Here is a 22,567-nt window from a genome sequence, read left to right as displayed (position 1 = left end):
CGCACGCAAACAGCGTGTTATCAAAGGATTGGAAGCCAGGCGAAGCGCCTCTGCATGAAATTTTGCGTGCATTATAAATGCTCGCGGAGCCCTCGTAAGGTGGAAGGGAGAGGAGTGTGCAACGTGCTTTGAAAGGAGAGAGAAAGAGAGAGAGAGAGAGAGAGAGAGAGAGAGAGAGAGAGAGAGAGAGAGAGAGAGAGAGAGAGGGAAGAGAAAGTAAGGGAGAGAGAAAGAGAGCGCGACGGGACGAGGGAACGAGTACGGGGTAGAGAAAAAGAGAGGGACTGACGAAGGGAGGAGAGACAGATAGAGCCCTGACTAACCCGGGTTAGGTTGGGCATGGTACGTTGGTTGGTCGGACGCGGCTCTAACCTACCGTAACGCTATAAAAATAACGGTTCGCTCCGTCTTCGTCGCACGCGCGCGCGTCCGCGTGCACGCCGCTCGCATCCTTCTCTGCCGACCGGTGCATCGCTCTGCGTCCTCGTTGTACGCGCGATTGTCACACCAGCGATGTTTCTCTCGCGCGTCCACAGGGCACTGGGGGGGGGGGGGCGAAGAGCCACGGCCGCGAGAAAAGGATGGCAAGGAAATAGGATGAACGCGCGCAAAGAAGGAAGAGCCGGGTCCGCGGGGAAAGGGTGTGCGTGCGGAGCATGTGTTACGTGAGAGGCTCCGTTTACGCTGCGCGAAAATTGCACCGTGCCAACCTTCCTCCGTGGGCCACTCGAGGAACCGTCATCATCGCAATGGGCAGCGCAGATATACGCGCTCGAAAACATTCCGCTGCACTTGGGGAGTGCTCTGTACCCTGAAAATTTCTCTTATTAAAATTCGCGAATTCTCCGATTTTCCGCGTGGATCATATTCCACTGGACCGTGGAAAAGCTTTCTCAGTTATTTTTACATATTAAACTATTAATATGAACACATTTAACTATTATTAATGCTGCAAATTATTATTAAATTATTATTCCCCAACCTATATCACACAATAATTCTAATTAAATTTTTAATTTGGCAATGAATATATTCTTACTATATTAATTATTCTATACTTATATATATAGTTAATAATAGACAAGAAAGTGTCTTTGTTTCGTGTTACATCGTAATTGATTTAAATTCATTATATTCTATAAATTTATTTCTTTATTTTAAAGACCAGAAGTGTATCGAAAGTATAATGCAACACGTTTTATAAATATTTTAATGTAGACGTGTTAATGTCATCTCTCCGTCTTCGTGACAGCGATAAAAAATAATCCTATATTACTCTTTTGCGGGTGCATTCTTAAGTGATAGAATTTTTTTGCGCTTATGTGGCGACATATTTTACTAGCATTAAAAATTATATTTAAATCTCATCGATAGAATCAGAAATATTTGAAAACTTTATAACCCACTCAAAGCTAAATAATTTTCATGTCGATAGTTGTTGTAAACCATAAATATACATTATAAATGTATGATTATTACTACAGTATTGAACAACAATGTCGCGAAATTTAATTGGGAAAAAACATTTTGGTGTAGGAAATTGGTAAAGCTAATATGAGCGCTTGTAACATTTAATATAAATTGCGTTTCGTGTTTGTTAATTGGTATTTCACATTAACAGCGATATAATTGTTTAGAACTTTTAGCATACGCGATTAATTTCAAGCCTATTACGCTCGAAATTATTTAAGGTGAAACGTAGTTATCGTGACGATTGACGATTACACGATTTCGATATTCGATGACTTGGTTGTGTATCATTGTAGCGAATAATTATTGTCTGACGATCGATATCATCGGCCTATCGAGTATCAGGTGCAAATGCATCATTTGGCAAGTAATTAGTTTTTAATTCAATTACCGGCGCAATTGATACACAATTTTGATTTTCGTCCGTCTGGGAGCGCCAAGGTTTTCATAGGCAATATCATTTTTGGATGATACCAATCATCGTTGGCTCACTGTACATGTGTCCGTAGACGTGTATGTGTACACAAATACGCGGACCGGGAAACGTAACGGAACGCATAACAAATGTAAATCGAATTATAGGGAATTCCACTTGTATGGTTTTGATATTCGATCGTTATTTACAAATATGCTCAATACTTAACGAAGCTCATTACCAATGACGATAAAACGTTTCGCGAACATTATCGTGTAAGTAAGCATTTCCACGTTAATTACGTAGCTTGGGCGTAAATAAATAAACAAGGATGTCCCGTTCGTTTTCAGTCACTGCTCATTAAACGATAAAACTTTATTTATTTTAACAATAAGAATTTACAATATTGTCCAACGTTTTATAAAGATTATAAATAATGATAATAATTATAATTATCTGTACGTTGATTATATGAAGTAGAGAAAAAAACGGCATCACCTTGCCTCGATCTTAATGGCGACGAAAACTTGAGGCCGATTAATCGAGAGACGTAGCGTAATTTCACCTTGCGTTTTCTTGAAATTGGCGCATCGCGAGACTCCGCGTCTCGAGTGTAGGATCAACGATGCACCGGTCGGTCCACCTGTCTCGCGGGAAGAAGGGTGAGCGCGCTTATTGGCAGGACGAAGCTTTCTCGAACCGGTTGGCACCTGTTTCGCACGCACTACATCCACTCGGCCACGTTCTTTCGTTCATAATGGAGAGGAACAGGATGGGTTGTCCAACGAATGTAGAGATGGCTATAATTTAAAAGAAAAATTAATTTCAACCCTCTAAGTATCAGCATATATCAATCGTTATATTATTCGTACCAATGTAAGCACTTGTTAAAAAATATGGATACATTAAAATCATACGAACACAGTGACGTCTAAAAATAATTAAGCGAGAACACAGTTTCTAAATTAACTTCAATACGTCAAATCGTCGCGAGATCCGTTCGGAACAAACGTAGAATTTACATTATAAAAATTACAAGTGACTTCGAATTAATCTAAAGAAAAAGATCAGAAGCATTTCCGTTCTCCGGAAGAGGCGAATGGCGACAGGAAATGGCGATGAGGAAAAACACTTGGCATAATTCCGTAACGCCGGGTACTCGCGGTATTCCGTAAAGGCCGATCTTTGGTAGCGGGGGAGACGCCAAGAACGTGCGATCGCGCTGTATGCACGAGCGTTAGAACGGCGCACGCCGGACGTTTATTAATATTTATACGTAAATAGAGATATCGAATCTCCCGAGCGGGGATTGAGATATCAGAGGAGCGAGAGTGCGGCATGCCGCGGCGCACGGCGAGCCCGTGCGATCGACGATCGCGATTCAGCATCGGCTCTCTCGAGCGAGGCCGTTGCCACGATCGGAAGATAAAACGGTATCAGGTGCAAAAGACTAATCGGAGTTTGCTCTCGTTTGCCGCTTATGAGAAGCGCGCGCATAATTCATCGTGGTGAGGGACCTGAGAACGGCGCGGGTGAATTATTATTAATGTCGCCGATATTGTTACGTGTGGTGATTAACGTTCGACGATGCTAAAGATCGTGTTCTCGCGGTTGTAAACCGCATGAGAATAAATAAGTCCCGCCCGATCATCGCCGTTTCCTTTTATTCAATATTTTCAATGGCGAATGGCGAAATTATTGACAAGAGGAGAATAATACGTTTCTTGCTTTACCGGCCCTGTTATTTTCAGAAATTGATGGCGATGGCGGCTGCTTTTTTTGCATCGTAACGTCAATACCCGGTAAAATGTAACTGCATTACTTAAAACTGAACTTTATCCGAGCACACGTAATATCTTGTAAGATTACAGGTATTGGCAACGTCCTTAGAGAGTTAAACCACAAGCTTTTTCAGACGCTTTTATTTTTCGTACTAAAACTTCGCATGTGCAGTAACAGAGATAGAGGCAGCTGCCTACAATATTCTTTTCTCGATTCGTAGAGAGGAAATCCGGATCGTTCGTAGAACGCCGGCGACCAATGCTCGACTCTTTCGATACATTGCACATATAAGAAATAAAATTTATTTGATATAACTCAGTACTGAGAATCGGGATTTAAATAAAGTCCGAGAATCTATTCCGGTGCAAGCGTATTACGATAAACATCGGAATCTTTATGAAAATCCATTCGCAAAAAAAAAAAAAAATCAAACAAGACGAAATCTCAGATTTGTAATAAAATAGACTTTATCTTATGACCGCATCAAACATACGTTAACATTTTTCATTTAATTTTATCGATAAATCGTCGATGATTGATTTTAACAATTCGATTTTGAGAAATTATTATTTTATCTAGCTATTGTTGCCAGTATCGCTTCGACTTTCAATTGCATGTATTTTTCTTCTGTTTTACATACATCACGCTCAAGAAATCTCATGCGATTACGATATTTGAGAGAAGATCAGGCATTTTCCGTTACACGATATTTCTTAGTAGATCACTCGTCGCGAAACATACCATCCTTCGTCTTTTAATGATTTAAAAATGGACACACTTCTGTCAGATGTATTTTCTAAGTCGTAGTCCAATGGAATCAATTTTTTTCTTGTCGATAGTTTCTTGCTGCTTATTCTCCTATTTACCGCCAACTTTTCGCTAGCATCAAAATACACTCCGTCTGCTTCCTTGCCCCTCTCCATTCACCTTTATTAAAAACGTGCACGTGCAACCTGCCAGGCCGCCAGGACTGGCAAACCTGGTCACAGTTAGGTCGCCTGCAGGCAGGGGGCACGTACACGCCCCCTACAGGTCGCCTGGATCGGGGGTGGCTGCCGGCCTAAAGGGTAGATATACGCACTGCGAGTTACGTTGGGGTAGGCCTACCGGCCTACTCGGCCTGCGTGGGCGTGGGTGACTCCACCCCGCCGGAGGCTCATCCTTCTGTGGGGATAAAAAAATAGAGAGACAGAGGGAGACCGTGTCGCGGTTGAAGGGCAGCAGGGAAAGATGAGAAGGGGGGAAGTCAGGCCGTGAGGGTCAGAAAAGTAAGCCTAGTCGCGCGCTTGTTTGCGGCATCCTAGCGCACATTAACCCTCCTCCCTTGTTTTTCCCATTCGGCTTCCGGAATTTTCCTTTCGTGCAAGTCGTCAACCCTTGCTACCGAGAACGGTCATCCACCTGGGCGTTTGTTCGAAACCCGAGACGTGCAATCATCGGTCTCGTTGCTTTTAATGATCCCGGTGTTGCCGTGCCATAGATGACTCTTCGTATTGGGAACCAACAACGCGCGACATCTTCTCGCTATTAAAATATAATGCTCAAAGAGAGAGAATTTTCGATTTTTGCTCGTTATGAAAAAGATACATTAACAACGTTGCTTTAAACAATTTGCGTAAATTGGAGAGCGTTGGCGGTATAAAATAAGCAAATAAATAACTTGTTTTTTATTTTTTCGTTAATTTCAAAAACCTTTATAAAGGTTACCTATATTTTGCATAGAAAAAGGTAACGAGCAAAAAATAGCCTATCAAGTGCCATGTAACTAATAGGTTGTTAAAGCTATTTACAACCTATTCTATATGAGTGCCTTTCGCGATAGCCCTAAGAAAGCATTCCGCCCATGTTTTGATATAATGTTAATTATTACATCAATTTTTAAATAACATGTATTTCTTAAACTACATTGATAATATCTATTAATTACTAATTAACTTTTACTTATATTTTTTATCACTATTAAAAATTTATCATTTTATAAATCTAATTTCAAAATAACAATTTTCCTAAATTTTATTAAGGAAAATTTAATTATCTTTAAAGAAATAAAATATTAAAATTTTATTATTTATCATAAATGTTTCATCTAAATCTGATATGCGTACATATTAATTTATTATTTACGGCCTAGCGCGTGCATTAAATTTCGCCTTTAAGTTTCGGTAGATTTTGTCTTGACGTCGGACGCGCACCGACAGTTCTTATTTTATGCCCCTGAATAATAATGCCGCTACAGAGAAAGAGAGGAGTCAAGCGAATTCGCGATGGCGTAGGCCAGGCCCTCCTTGGCCTTGGCGGTACCCTTGGATTTCGGTCGGTGTCCTTGGCACTGATGGCGGCCACTTGGGCCGGTTACCACTCTATCTCCCTCCACCTCTACCATTGCGGCACATTCTCCCTCTTCTTTCAATCCGCTCCTTTTCCTTCGTCTTCTCCTTCACTGGGCGTTCTGGCTCTCGTTTTTTTTTTCTTTTTCTTCCTCTCTTCCTCTTTCTCCCTGCTTTATTTATTTATTCTTTTGGACCGACGCGGCCGCTCTTTGTCCCTTGGCGCGCCGGCCGGTTGGCTACCCGTTCGTCGTTGGACATTGCTCCTTCGAATACTTTTGCTCTCGAAACAGCAACGACGTTCGACGACGTCCTGCTCAAGCGAGCATACAGTGACCTACCACGGACTAGTAGGAGAGAGAAAGAAAGGAGGAATACCTACCTGGCAGGTAGGTAGGTACACACCTCACTTCGGCGGGCCCGCAAACTTCGGGTACAGTCTCTGCCAGCACGAAACGACGGTCTTTCTCATGGCGGCATTGGTCCCTCGCGACATTCACCGATCCATCTTCCATTTTAATCTCGATTCGTACAAGAAGTTATATTTTAAAAAGTATGCAAAATATTTTTTGGCCTGAACACAAAACTGAAGATACTTAGACTTCTTACTAAAAATTCTATATTGCATATCTCCTGTTGAAAGTTTACACTTTCTACGTTAGCTAATCTCAACTTGACTTTAATTTTGTGACTGTTAATTTTTAACGTTAATAATAGATGTTGTTAAATGACTTTTAAGTATCTTTCTATCGGTAAACATTCGAAGAATGTCGGATATCTGAAAGAAACCTTAATCTCCCGGATAATTTCTTAAGTATATCTCCTAGAGATGTATCTCATTTTTGCATGCTGATTTGAAACGCAGTCTGAAGATATCGATACCAGCAGTAACGAAGAACGTCATGGGCATTTCAAAGAGTTACGAGAGCGGCCGATAAGGGTAGGGGACGGGACGGGTAGATAGATGAAGCAAGAGCAACGGCGAAAAGAAGAAGAAAACCACGCTCAACAGCCGCAGCAACAGAGCGGCAGCGAGCGGCAGCAGGCGGCAGCTGCACTCGCAGAGCCAATAACCTTGTTTCGAATCATCTTACTCACGTAACGTCGTTGCTGTAGTGAGTCCAACTATATCCGCTCCTTCTTAGACTTGACGCCCGCGGTGTGCACCGCTCGTGGATACTTCACATAAGCATTACACATCGCGCACACGCGTACTCGTATAAAGTGTTCTTCTACCATCGCTTGCCAATAGATTTTTCGATTGGTTAATGCTCGAATTCGCATAATGGAAAACTTAATGCAGGATTCGGTTATGCTAATAACCGAGGCGCCTTCGTTCGAAGACCGCGTATGAAAAATATTGAATTAAACATTTCATTTTTTGTATTCAGTCAGCTCCCACATGCGTTTCGAAAAAAAATTTTTTTTTTTTTTATATTATACGTATCTTGAAGTATATATAATTTTAGACGTGATCTATAAGGAAACGCAAACACTTTTCAAATGTCTCCATATAAAAGGTTTTAAGAAATTACACATGACGCAACGGAAATTAACTGTAATTGTAAATTAGCTGTTCTAAATCCTCGAGGGAATGAATCTATTGAAGAAATCCATCACGAAAAGGTCGATGGCAGCGGGACACCCCGTATAGATACTCGCGTCACGGAATCCACGTAACACGATACTAATGCTATCTCCGCAAATCCGCGGTCGCGACGTTGACGCGCCGAAATATATGCGATATACAAGTGTGTCTACTACGTGCGCGTGTGTGCGGCGTGGATGTGTTAGTTACCGAAGCCGCCGGTCGGTGTGCGTTAATTTCACCACCGGTTTGCCGGTAGCCACGGTAACGATTACTTACCACGTGTGCACGTATGCGCGGTCTGTATGCACGGATAGTGCGTGCGTCGATCGATCGGGCCTCCTCTCGATTTGTATAACGCGCAACATATGCGACTCACCGATGATACACCTCGCACGATAGTCCACCGATATATAGTATTAACGCGGGCTTCGCCGAATTCGTTTTGCGATAGGAGCTGCAACTTAATCCTTCGCGACGTGATAGACATGCGGTTTACATATGCGAGTGTCCCATAGATACTTTCCCACGTATTTGGCACAGCTATTGATCATACGCACGAATTGCGAACTATAAGTACAAATTTCAAAATAGAAAATGTACAGAGTGTTTCAAAAGTGGAGGTCACATGGGTGGTGATTAGAGACTCAAAAACGAGAAAAAAGTTGGTACGAACGTAGATCCATCGAAATGCATCGTTTTCGAGTTGTTATCATTTTTATATTGAAATTTCAAATTCTTCGAATTTTTTGATCAAAATTGAAAGAAGAGGTCTTTGAGTTATGATATATCAATATATGAGTACATAAATATGAATTTTATAACGTAATTAAAATTAAGTAAAAGTTGCGAGCTGTTTTAATACTACACAGAATGCACCATATGGAGGTACAGTTCGCTTCTCTTGGCAAAGATCAGGACTCCACAGTTGTGCATCCTGAGTAATGCTAAAGCAGCTTTTATTTGACTTTAATTATGTTATAAAACTCATAAAAGCTATTTCGTTTTTCAATTTTGACAAAAAAATTCCGCCAGCAAAGCACTTTGAAATTTCAACGTAAAAATGGTGATAATTCGAAAATTACACAATTTCGAATCTATGTTTATATCAACTTTCTTTCTTGTCTTTGGATCCCCATTCATCTCTTGACCTCGATTTACGAAACATTCTATATAATTCTTTTTTTTCATTATTCGAGCTTTATAGACTAGTAACTTGAGAACAAAAAATAAAAATTTATTCCCCGCAAATTGAGATATCCGCTTTTATCATCCGCTGTTCTATCATCAACGTTTGAACACTGATTCGCTGATAGTAAGAGATTATTTAGATAAACAATAGGAGATAATGAAGAACACGGAATTAATTAGACAGTTATATAAAATAAGGAGCAATCCACCTTTGAGATCCAAGAACGCCGGCGAAGGAGATAATGAATACTCGCGAGTATTCTTTCTTTCTTTCTTTCTTTTTTTTTTATTCGCCGGTGGCTATGCAAGTTGCAAATGTTACGAGCGGCGCAACAATCGGCAGATCCATCGGCAAATTTAACGACACACGTATACACATGTAACGTATCTTTTCTTGCGCGCGTTTCAACCTGGCGCTCTTAATTCGAATTTACGCTTCGGCTATTCCGCGTAATGGCGAGCGCGTATTTTTCGCGTAGGCATAACAACGGAAATTCGCGATAAACGTGTCGGTTTTCTGAGAAGCCGGCCCACGGCCATTGTCAAGAATGTCTGCGTGCAGCGTCGCTCAAAATGTTATTAAGGCGCTGCAGATAACAGCCCAGGCGCGGATATGAGCCCGTGGAAGTAACAACCAAAACACACGCGAAATCCCTCGCGCATGACGGGACATCGCTCGGTCTCGCACTCGTCGGTTGTCGAAGTCGTGCTGGATGAAGAGGCGGAATGACTGAATTCAAGGTGAGGCGTTCATTATTCCGGCGCACGGTGCAAACAATCCAGATATTTATTTCTGGGTACTATTCATTTGAAAGGGAGCGCGCCTGTCGCTGGATTTTCAATTAAGACTCGATTCATAAGTTTCAGAATAGCGAATGATTATTTTGTTAGATTTTAGTTGATCAAAATCGATACCAGGAAAAGAAGAATTCTATTTTCATGCAATTTTAAGATAAAACTTTGTGATTCTCAATGTTGTAGAAATGTAACGTGATTAGTTGCAGGTTAAAAAAGATTTGAGCATTTCGTTAATTTCGCTTCTCCCGTTGCAATCGTTATTAGTTTTTGTCTCGTGCGTTAATGAGTGAGATTGTGTATGAGAATTATTTGTCTGCGTTACATGTATCATGACTGGAGTTACTGAGATTCCGTTTGAGCTATTTAACTTGACTTTGTATCTCGCGCGCATAACGCATTTTATGGTTTGCAAGTACAAGAAAAGAAATTATGTAGCAAATATTTATAGTCTCTTGTACATACATACATACATACATACATACAGAGACAGGGCACTGATCTTTATCGCAAGACTTTTATCTCCGACATATACATTACAAGATCGTAGATAGTTTTTGCTCGATGATAATAAAGTTACTTGACCTCGATCAAGAAAGCTCTCTAATCTATTAACGTTTATTGTCTAATCCATCGTAAACTCTCTGATCGTAAATGAACCATCGGATCGGTTAATATATATTCTGTGATTTCACGGTGATATTAACGTAGGATAAATCTTTGCAAAAACTTGAGAACCGAAACTTCTCTCTCATTGCCGGCATTTACCTCGACCTCAGATTCTCCCACGACGACGACGACACGAAATTGCGGCCGGAAAAAGGGGGAACGTCGTGTAGGAATACTTTTCCTCACGCCGTTTTCTAAGAAGATTATTTTTAAACCTACGAACGTTTTACTATTCCCTCGGTGTGCCCCGGCGGGCCCTTCATCCTTCAACGTGGCCCATGTGGACCCTTGTGAATCGCGGAACACGTGATGAGGAGGAGGGCGGGGGAGACACAGGGAAAAGAGAGAATCAGAGTGTTCAAGCTGAGCGGTTGCTCGGTTAGGAAGGTTAGGGGAGCAGGAGAAAGAAGAAGGAAGGGCAGGAGCTACGGCGGATCGACGTGGAAGTATGGAGGAAACGAGGGAGAAGGCGGCTGGGAGACGGAGGGGAACCAAGGGAAACGGGAGGAGCAGCGCAAAACCGCGTTGCCGCAGGTTCGGGTTCGGCAAGTCGGCTTTCGTTGGCAATCGCGCTCGTTCGGCGCGTGAAGGTCGGGATCAATGGCCGTAGGACCCTCCTGGAATACGGGAGGGGCGACGGAGATGGCGGGCGCGGGAAGGGCCCATCGCACTCCGTCGCCGGGGCCCGACATGGTGGGGCGATCGCCGCCGTCGGAGTCTCAAGTTGGGTACCAAAAGAGGAGAAATTGAGTTGGCGCACCGATGCCCCCTCCCCCCCTCTCGCGCCTCGCCTTTCCCTTTCTCGCTCTCTCTTCTTCTCTCGTATTCTGCATTTCTTGTCGAAGAAGGAACGAAGGAGGAATTCTTTCGACGCGCGAGCAAAAAGGACGGAGGGCGGCTCGAGAGAGTTCGTTCGTCCCTCTGGAAGGTTCCTCGTCTTGTTCGCATTTATCGTTTCGTCTGAGAAAGACTGTAAAAACGTGGCAAATATTTATGGAATGGGCATCTTGATATTTCGTGCTTAATTCAGTATGCGAGAATGCATATTATCTACTTTATCTTTGTTCATATTCAATATCAAATATTTTCAATATCAAATATTCTCTTGCGATTTATCTTCTAATATCTTTAACATCTTTTCAACTCTAACTATAATGAATTATAATTTGAAATTATAATTTATTCAGCAATTTAAAATTTATTTGCAATTATATAGCATAATACATATTATTTATTTTAATCTCTTTATATTTAAAACCTATTAATATTCCGAACATTAGATTAAAAAAATAGCATGCGTATTTAACAAGATGCTATTTAACATTTAAAATGCTCTGATTTTATATTATCTTCCGTGTTATACTGTTTCCAAATATTTTATTCAGTAATACATATTTCCTTCTTCTTAATTCCTTTCCCTTTCGTTTATTGCGGTCCTGTAGGATAAATGGCGGTTTCCTCCATTGAACGCCAACGCTTATTGACTACGACTATCTTTTTCCTTTCATCTCCACCTCTTGCTCGCGCCTTCCTGGTACCAAGGTGCTAACGGCGGACCACCGGAAGAGGGGCTACCGTGAGAAAACTGAAGGAAAGGGAATCGGCTAGTCGGTCGCTCACTGCTATATGCCGTTGTCGATTTTGAGCTTAAGAGGAAACTCCATCGTTGATAACAGTTTCGATTTTGGACGGCGAAACGAAACGAGATGTCACAAGAAGAGGCAGGCGAACGACGGCTGCAGACGACGATGACCGACGGCGTCGATTGGATTGAATGATCGGTCAATCGAGAGAATGTCGAATGTAGAACATGAGATAACTAACATTTCACAGTATTAAGGATTCTCTCTCTCTCTCTCTCTCTCTCTCTCTCTCTCTCGCTCTCTCTCTCTCTTCATCTCTCATGCATTCATATATTAAATTAACCCTACAGCATATAAACTTTTAATCTATAACAAAAATTAATTATATTCTTACTTTTTTATACCATATAAATTTATAATATATAATTATATATATAAAACAATATTTTTTTTATCATCGATATTTAATCGATATTAATTTATGAAATGATTAAATTAAATAAATTATCGGTATTGCGAAATATAATTTAGATATTTAGAGTTTTTGAAAGAAAACTATTATCCAGCACACTTCGCAAAACTGCAACGCTAGGAAGAATTCTGGGAAAACCAAGGAAGAAATTGCAAGCCAAAGCCAAAAAGGAAAGACATAACAAACGGATATGTCGGGAGCCATAATAAATAGTGATGGCCATCCCAAAATGCCTCGGGCCGTTATGCCTCCTTCTCTTCCTTCTCCTCCTCTTCATTCTCTCCCTCCTTCTCCACCGCTCAAAGAACTAGGCACTCCTCTTTCTACCTGACTCCCACTCTGCTCGACCTCTATCCACTATTCCACTATGACTATCTGAGACCTTCTGCATCCTATACCGTCCTAGTAACGTTTCTATTTCTACCTCTATTACTGTCATTCTCCTTCTTACATCGAGCGCGTCTATATCTCTACGACTAGTCGCATTTTACAGCTTCTCGTTTCTTATATGACACATACACGCTATAGGTGTATCGCATATTGACGTTTATGACATTTCGTTTTGTATGTAGGTGAGAATTCGACTCGAGATTTTCGAGACCCCGAATAATAGTAATGGCTTCTAGGATCACTGGTATTGGTCAACGTGTCCTCGCTAAGCTTTTAGATTTCGAGAGGAGGAGTCGGGGCCAACGAAGGCGTTTAGAAAGAAAATTTAATTATGGCGACAAAAATGGCCGAATTTAGATAGATCTGGATGAAATAATAAAAGATGCATATGCTTTTACTATATTTTTTATTATTGTTATATCTTTAGCGAATTTTTTTTAATTCTATTTTGTTCTATTTATTATTTATAATAATTATTTATGTTAAAAAAACATAAGAAATAAACTACATAAACTGTGAAACTGTGAAACCGTATTTTAACCGTATGTAATATTATATACGCAATATGTTTTACATTATATTTTTACATTATATTCAAAATCGTTGCGAATTGTTTGTAAAAGTAAATTTTGCCAGTTAGGCCGCGTAATCAATCTAAGACTGCTGTTTTCCGGTCCACTTTCGTCCGTGTATGGCTCGCGCTGATCCACTCACCGACTTGGGCGAGCATTCTCGATCGGCCCGGTTCTCGGCCCGCAAGCCAAGTATGCACGAAGCAAGACTCCTCTCGGTTCAGGGACGAGCGAATTTGGAGACGAGTTGTGTGCGAGAGAATGAGCGTGCGTGCGGGTCGGGACGCAGGGGGGAGAGGGGAGGATCTGCAAAGAAGGGGACAGAGGAGATCGCGAGGATGGAAACGGAGAGAGTCCGCGAGCGTAGGTCGTGGTTGGCGGATTTGGTGGCGGCGCGAAGGACGGAGGGGCGACTCTCTGCCGACCTACCCTAAATTCCAGCCGATCCCCCCCGTATCACCCCGCTACCGCTTCCTGTTTCGCCGCACAGATCCCCCGCTGCTCGCCGGGCCCCCTTCGCTGTTGACGTGGCGGCCCTGCCGTCAGCTGCGGTAGGCCTCTGCTTCTCTCCTTCTGCGGCGAGAGAGCTCGTTTATTCCACGGAGCACGCATTGTATACGGGTCCTTGCCTTCTCCTGCTCCTCCTGCTCTTTCGTACGCGAAATCGACGTCCTACTCACTCCCTTCTCTTTCACTTGGTCTTTTTCTCCCTCGCCATCTCTATCTCTCTCCGTCTTTCCCCGCAGCACGCGGCAACAACTACTAATCTAAGACTCATTCCTCGTTCGTGTACATGTGAATCAAAAGATCTCGGTTATTCCGAACGTCAAGTTTTTTGATCATTCGTTAAACAGTCTGCCACAATGTGCTTTCTTCCGCAATGTGCTTTACGATACGTGGGATATTTAAAGATCGATTGATTTTAACGACGTTCTTTTATTTCGAAAATAATTGTGATGCAAATTTCGGAAGCTGCTTGTCATAACTTTCTGCAAATATTGTAATTGGGAAATTTGGTCCTTGTATACGTATAATTAAAAGCTTTGTTCTCTTATCAAAATTTTCTGTACTCGTTATTACTCTCGGTGGTTACACGCGCCCATGTGTGTGCGTATATATGCGTTCATCCATCGTTTCAGCGCAGCAAGACTTGTCGGGCGGGTGATTTCGCGTGCCGAGAACGCGAGAACACCAGCAGTTTTAACCCATTTCTGCGCATCATGGAGCCGCCAGGAGCATTTTTATTCGAAACGACGGACGGACAGCAAATAATTGCGCGAAATAATTGCTCGGATTACAATAATGGGTTACTCCGAACGACAGCGCGTGATGATAGCTTTCGAAACGCTACGTGGCGGGCATATGTTTTCTGAGCTGTTTCGTTTGGGAAATATTCATTATTCCGAGCGATGTTATCAAATGGTGAATAACACCGTATAGAAGTATTTTTCGTGATATTATCAAGTAATAATGAGTGACAATTGAGCAGGATTATGCTAAATTAAAGGAAATGAATAAATGCATTTTTTGTAAAAAAAAAATGCGGACGAAGTTTCGAGCTTCAGATCACTGATGAAAAGTAATCAATTTTTCCACCAGGAAAAATATTTTTCCATATTTTTATAGATCAGGATTAATAATTCACTTCCTCGTTTTCTCCGCCGGTTACACAAAGATTAACAGCATCGCTAGAGAGATGATACTTCAAAATATATAATTTTATAGTCGACAGTAAACTTTGTGGCATCTTCCGCGGGCATTCGCACACCAACGTGAACGTAACAGAAGTTCGTTAATTATATTCTATGAATTTTCCCTTCGAGTCGTATCTCGTTCCTTTTGTTCACTCGTGTCCGAACGTCTCCAAACGAGCGTTTTCGTCGTGGCACGGGGCGGGGGTGGGTTATAAAAATTCGCATACGGCGTTCCGTTTTCAATGGCCAGTGCCGTTTCAATAACCACGTTTCTTTTATCGGAATTTACCCGTGCAACAGTTTTTTCAACCGGTCGCGTATCCCCGCGTATGCGTCCACGAGCCATCACAATCGAGAGCGAGAAGCTCCCGGTCGAAAAATCCATTTCTCCGTATTACGCGCGCGGACGTGCAATTGGCAGTGCCACGGCGGAAAAATCATGAAAAAAAAGGGGCGAATTGATCGTCGCAACCGGTACGTCCATTACGCTTTATTATACGGTCGGGTCCTCCTCTCTGCGCTATCTTCCTCGTGGTTTCCCGTCGATTGGGGATCTCTCCTGTCTTTCTCTCTCGATGAATGTACAAGTGGACGGAAGACTACGCGCATCGCGCGTATAGCTTAGAGAAAGAGCGACGTAAGAGAGACAGAGACGAGGAGATGAAGCGAAACGGAGGAGGAAGAAGGAGATACATAACGAGAGAGGCAGATACACAGAGATGCGGAAGAGAGAAAGGAAGGCTTGAAATGGTAATCACGAAAAAAGGCAACGAATTATTTCCATCGACCCCGCGGTCGAATGCACGCACGCGCGCACGCACGCACGCACGCACGCACGCGGAATGCGCTCTCGCATACGCGTAGCATGCGCCTGTGTGCGCGTTACGTTTCATCGCGGCACCCCTAACGGATGGCTTACGACCGTCAAAGGGATGCGCGTGTGACTATGTGCATAATACCGTGCATCGACATATGCACGTCGGCCCGTGGATGCGTCGAAGAGCGCGTTGGCTGCGGGAGCGTGAAACTCTGTACGCGCGCACGCGTGCATGTGTGTGTGTGTGTGTGTGTGTGTGTGTGTGTGTGTGTGTGTCTGTGTGTGTGTGTGTATACGCGTACGTGTGTATGTGTGCGCGCGTCACCTTCGACGTGGCGTGAACGACGACGGCGGTACAACGACCCACGTCGCGGGTCGAAATTGCGAGATTGTAACCTACGATCACCTCAATCCTCTTGGCATTTACACGCGAACGCGTTGAAATTGGTGATGTCAACGAGGACGAACGCGTTGTGTGAGTGATCAGTCCTTCTGACAGAAGGAAAATCGCGAGAACTAGGATAAAAAATTCATTTTTTCCTCTGTTGTATATTGTACGTTTTAATAATTTAATCAGACTCCAACACGGAATAGTTTGCTTTAAAAATATTTGGCCAGATACAGATCTGAAAATAATTTCGTTGGACCATTAAAATTATTATATAGAATACTTAAATGTGATGTAATAATACTACAAAAATATTTGACGTTCCTTTAGTAATCAATTTGAACTTTGTCATAATTTTAGCAAAAGCATTTTTTCCGTAAAGAAATACTGATTTCGCCAAAATTACAACAGCAAAGTGAATTTACATGAAACTTTTCTGTGCGAATCGTAGAAATCCACGTAGAAATCCTTAAAATCGAGCAAATTTAGGAGTCAGGAGATTTCAAAGTTTCTTGCTAGAACATACAGTTTTTTTGAATAGTCAACACTGCGCTCGTTTTTATGTATAATATGCTAGTTTAAATGAATAAAACATTATTTTCGCTACGTACCATATTGCATTTATGACAATATGAATATGCTCGTGGATTATATTTCTATCGTTGTTCTTCTAAAAATCATATGTGAAATCTGGCGCAAGGTAATCACACGAAGCGATAAGTTTTATCAATCGCCACCGTTATTTAAGATCCGCCGATGCAATTTCTTCTCGCGCACTTAGCCGGGTAATCTTTCGACCATTAATCCCCCCCTTTTTTTATCTAGACACTCGCGAGTTCATCGCCGCAATTCCGAGAGCGAAATTTCTAGGCAGACCGCCGGGCGGGAATTATTGCCGTTGTATCGTGGTTACATCTGTCGCGTTAACAAAATGTTTAGCGTCGGAGCGCAATATAATTCTCGTTGAGATATCGCTAATATTATTCAACGATTATGGAAATTCTAAGGTTTGTGTATGTATGTGTATCTACCGCGCTGGCGATATCCACTCGCGACAATATATAACTGCGGACTCCTGTACTCGCTGTTTAGGAGTCGTTTTGATAACGACGTAATGAAATTAACAATTTAAATCGCGACAGCGATTATTATTAAACAAATTTCTCAACGATATAGATTATAATGCGAACTCTAAAGCCTTTGTACATTATCGCGAATAATTAACGTACGCTATACGATATTCAACGAATATTTCTGTGAACATTTTTTAACAATGATGATTTTGTTTTTAATTTGTAAAGTTGACATTTTCCGAAAAAACATTTACATATTATGTAATTTATAGGTTTGACAGGCTTTTACATTTTATACGAGATAGCCCGGTAATTATTTATTATTCATTTACAATCATCTAAATTACATTAAATTTCATTAAAAACAATTCTTTGCGATTTATATAAGACAAGTTTTTATTAAATGAGTTTCTCCTATTTAAAATACCTTTTCGTAATATCAAGCGTTAGATAATTTTTCGATAGCAAATTAAATGAACTGGCAGCCAATATCAAGGCTATGGGAAATATGAAATACACTCCCGTTGCTATGAATCGAATTTTCCATTCCGCGGCACCTCGAGTCTTCGATAGCATCTTAAATGCAAACTCACTGGCTCCAGCTAACAGCTAATTTCGAGCAGCTTGTTTGCGTTCTCATTTATTCATTCATACCGGTACCACGGACCGAGGACTGCATGGGTTGCCCCTTTTCGTGCCGCTTTTTCATTCGTTCCATTCCCTCCGCCATAACTTCCACGGCTTCTCCCCTTTTTTGAAGGATCCCCAGATATACCCGTGATCGCGATTGCAAGTAAGGGCGCATATACAACAGACCACTTGACAGATTCTCATGTTTACGTATAAATGGGTAAGTAGTAGTCGAATGTTCGACGTGGGCGAATAATCTAGAAATTTCAGATCGTTTGTTAGGGAATGATTAAATGCTCGACTGCTGCCAAACCCGGCGTGAAGTGTACCTCCTAATTAAAACCGGAAAATAAATAAGGATTTTATTATTATATATATTACAATTATAGATAGGTAGTATTACGATATGATAAAGTATCGTATTATTTAAGACTTTGTACATGTATAATCTCTTGAGACATATATTTTCGCTGAAGCGTAACGATGAGTTAGTAGAAAGGTGCGAATGTATATCACGAGAAAGTTATTTGTCTTTCTATCTGGCACAACTACAAGCGTGCTATAAATGCGACGACTGATAAGAAATTATATTCTCCGCGATACAAATCACCTACACTTCGTTCATTTTCTTTCCTATGTTACGAACTAAGTTATTCATTAATGAGAAGCGTATTACTTTTTTAAGTATCGTCAACAAATTTATTCAGCAAATTATTCATTTCAAATTAGGTAAATACATAAACGCGATGTTATTTTCTTTAAATATACACTGATGTGTACTTATTTTACATGAAGATGATACTTTTGATCTAAAAACTTAAAAATTTGGATATATATTTGAAAATAATCTTGTTGGGCTATGTAAAATTATTATGTTTAAACACGATAATAATACTGCAAAAATTTTTGATCTTCTAGCAACCAGTTTGGACGTCGCATATAATAATTTTGAAGATTATTTTCAGATCTATATTTGGCCAAATTTTTAAATTTGTTAGCAAAAGTGTCCTTTTAATTTATTGTGCAATTTCAATGCGAGAAATTACAAGGAAAAATGCAAGTTGAAGGAGCAGAATTTCATTGCTTCGTAATATGATATTTGATGTCTCCTTTTGCAATACCCTGCAATATAAAACTAACATTACGTAAAATCTCATGCATCCTGGGCGCAGATAACGACCGTCCTTAATCGCGGTATGCGGCTGTAATAGGACGCGCGCGAATCCGCCCTAGTTCCCGGATCCTGTGACGCGGGATGACGTTTTCGCGATCGTCGCGGTAGTAGTCGTGGCGGCATCCTTAAGTATCCGTAACCCCGATAATCGAGTCGTAACTGACGGACAAGCCCGATAGCGGGTCGTGCGGAGCAACACGGAGCTTCGCTCCGCTCCGCGCCGCGCCGCGCCGCGCGTCTCGTACTTGCGGGCTCGTAAAGTCGCGATCGTTGCGCAACGTGGTTACGAGCGCTAGCGCGTACAAGTGCAGGCGCGCGTTAAGCGTGCGTGCACATTCCGCACGCAGTGGCGGGGGCGACGCTCGGCCGCGGATTCAGTTATAATCTCGGCGGACTCGCGGAGGAGTCGCCGAATAAAACTCGAGGCCGCGTCGCCGCGGCGTAACGGTGCCTTCCTCTCTCGGCGTGTCGACGCCGCTACGCCGTGCGATCTCCTGCCACGCGCGCGTACACGAGAGTTACATTAGCCTCAGGCCCGGGATAGCGATACCGTGTAACGCCGTGGCGCGTCGAAGCCGAGAGCGAGAAAGCGAGAGAGAGAGAGAGAGAGAGAGAGAGAGAGAGAGAGAGAGAGAGAGAGAGAGCGAGTGTGCGGTGCGTCGTGGTCCAGCTTTACTTTCCGGATGCCGCGACGCGGATACCAGAGCGTATGTCGAAGGTCTTCCAGCTAATGCGGTAATCGGCTTACTGTTTACTCGGGCTACCTGCCGCCGATCGGTCGAAGTGCTCCTCGGGATCTCACGGACCCTGCTTCCGATCTCTGGCCTGAGGGACCTCTGGTTCTATTGGATGTACTTTCTTCTATTCTCTCGTTAGGACAGACATTATAACCGATCGTAAATTGAAAACGCAGCTGCGGCGTTTCTCTCTCGTGCTTATTAATAATATTAAAAATATAATGACATAACGACTCTGTAATTGAAGTGTCTAGATGCGAAATAATACGAGGCTCTATGGTTACCGCGTGCAACCGAAGGTCTTAACTCGAGAAGAGTCTAAATGCCGAGGCTATTGACATTTTCAAGCCATTGACATTTAAAGTTTCTATTAAAAACTTCGGCAAGAAAAACCCTTCGAGAAAATCTTATTCGATTATGCCGGGACTCTTAGTCGCGCGTAGTAAGAAATGTGTTATTAAGAAAAAGTTGACTTTAAATTTTTGTGAAAGAGTTCGCAATGTCTTTCAAACTCGTGCTCGATCGCGGTTGCTCTTGGAATACATATTGTATTACTCCATCTGTCTATATTACTCGGCGTGAGACGCGCAACGAGCGTCAGAAAAACGCATCGTTCGAACGTGGTTTGCTCTCGACGTCTGGAATTTTTGCTTCGGTTCGTCACTACCAATCAGTACTAGCGCACATCATCCGTCAGAGCATTTGTGCGGAACGAGACAATTCGCATGGAAGCGACTTTGCGACGGACACGGTCGAGCATTATGAGGAATACGACGTCTCGCTGATGTGCTGTGGACAGCAGCTCGCAGAGAGAGAAAGAGAGAGAGAGAGAGAGAGAGAGAGAGAGAGAGAAAGAGAAAAAACACGATCGAAATCTTGACGTATCATCGAGTGTTCGTTGCAATGATACTTGGCTCGATATTTTTTACCGTTCCTCTTTGTGCGTAATCTTAAGTTTTTACCCCGTGCTGGCACAATCGATCCAATATTGATACCAATATCGATATTATTGATACCGATATATATAACAATATCAATATCGGTATATATAACATTTAAAAATAATAAATTCTAAAATATCCAAAATGCGTCCATATTGAATTATTTTCCTGTTGATATCAATAATATCGATGATAAATAGTGATTCAATGAATCTTTTGAATGTGTTTTTAGAATATTATTTTTAAATCTCATTGTTATATAAACACTGTTATATATTCCAAATTGTTATTGTTAAAAATTTTTTATTACTTTTCAACAAAAGCATAATTAATAATTTGTAAGTAGGCAATCTGTTGTGCAAAATGAAATCTATGTGTTACATTTATTTATTAAGAGTGACATTAAATACGTAAAACGACATAATTTATAGTTACGACTGTACCGCACGACTTACTATTATATTCATTCACCCATAGCGCTCACGGTCCATCGCAATAATGCTTCTTTGGAATGCCTATTTTACCTGATGATCGCGCACGGCAAGCGTCGAAACGTCAAATTATCTATCGTAGTTGTGTGCGATTATTCAATTAATCGCATTACCGTTTAGCTGAATTATGGTACGCGTCGATGAATCCGCAACCATTTACAAATTTATCTGTGAATTACCGTCGAAATGCAATTAATTATTAGAGTATCGTGATAAAATTAAATGAAGGCTCACACTTTCTCTCGGACAAAAAATCTACTACAAAATTACCAACTGATCGCTTTTTTACATCGATACGATATATTTTTTAAAGGAAACATCGACATATTAAAGAAAATAAAAATTTACAGGAAAATCGTATACCTCACGATACATATAACGCCCATATTTTGTGGTCGACATTATGAAATTTTCTCTTATGAAGACATAAGAGTTCCTTCTTAAAAAAAGTTACAAAGGCACCGATCTCTATCTCACGTTAAAAGGAAGCATGTAGCGCCAGATGGTGGTCTTTGATTCTTGTGTATTATTTATCTATATTCCGCATCTGGTAGAACATATATCTGGTATATAATATTATCTTGGAATCCACCGAGAATATCATATTTAGCGAAGAGAATACACAATTACATCGGACGTACGTAATAGCGCTTTGCTAAATACGGGCCAACTGTTCTCCTCCGTCGGGCAGATTTTTGAACGACCGAGAGACGCACGATCGTCGGGTACGTATATAGGGTCGACGCACGATTAATAAGAATCTCGATTTGCGCTCGTGTACACGTATACGCGTACGTACGCGTATGTACGCTCGATCCCGCTCTCGGTTCGAGCGCGATCGTAGGCACACCGAGGGCTTAATAACAAGACGCGTATACACACGGGCAACGATCGGCATCGAGGGGTACCGCGCGCGAGAGAGAAGGATAGAGATAGGGGGGAGGGAAGGCCCTGCGGAGCCCATAAAGCAAGTCCCCGACTTATCCCACTCTCTCCCTCATCCCGCCCGTTCTCCTCGCCACGCCAATTCGCGGCATTCCCGCGGGCCGAAAACGCGAGGCTAGTACCGGGGATCCAGTCCGAGAGGCAGCATCGTTCCTCCCTCCCTCTCTTCCTCTCCTCCCTGATCCTCGTCCTCTTCATCCTGCCGTCATTTCGTCGACCCGTTCGCCAGGTTTGCCAGGCCAGGCTCGCTCCGTAGCCGTGTACCACCGCCCGTTCGTTTGTCCGTCCCCTCGCCGGTGCATTGCACCACGGCGGCGTCGGTGCTGCAGCGTGGTGGGCACGAAAAAGTTTCACGGGGTTTCAGGTATCTCTCGATAGTCGAGAATAAATGTGAGATTACAGCCGCGTCCGAGCTGTGGCACA

At 42.1% G+C, this 22,567-nt stretch overlaps 2 long non-coding RNA genes across 4 annotated transcripts in view; one reads left to right on the top strand and one right to left on the bottom strand.

Moving 5' to 3' along the window:
• LOC148937971 (uncharacterized) overlaps positions 1-22,567 on the top strand; it is a 131,609-nt gene that overhangs the window by 84,635 nt on the left and 24,407 nt on the right. The window lies entirely within an intron of this gene.
• On the bottom strand, positions 2,220-6,820 carry LOC148937972 (uncharacterized). Of its 2 annotated transcripts, none has more exons than XR_016140349.1 (2): positions 4,446-6,820; positions 2,220-2,685 (listed from the first exon to the last, which is right to left on the bottom strand). It is a non-coding gene; the product is annotated as an uncharacterized LOC148937972 (long non-coding RNA). The 2 variants fall into 2 exon arrangements; XR_016140351.1 differs by having other exon boundaries at positions 4,409-6,818.

Source organism: Pogonomyrmex barbatus, unplaced genomic scaffold, assembly GCF_055798465.1.
Source record: "Pogonomyrmex barbatus isolate J1 unplaced genomic scaffold, ASM5579846v1 scaffold1, whole genome shotgun sequence".
In the NCBI taxonomy this organism is placed as follows: domain Eukaryota; kingdom Metazoa; phylum Arthropoda; class Insecta; order Hymenoptera; family Formicidae; genus Pogonomyrmex; species Pogonomyrmex barbatus.
Note: the sequence above shows the minus strand (reverse complement) of the source record. Positions and strands in the feature narration are given on the sequence as shown.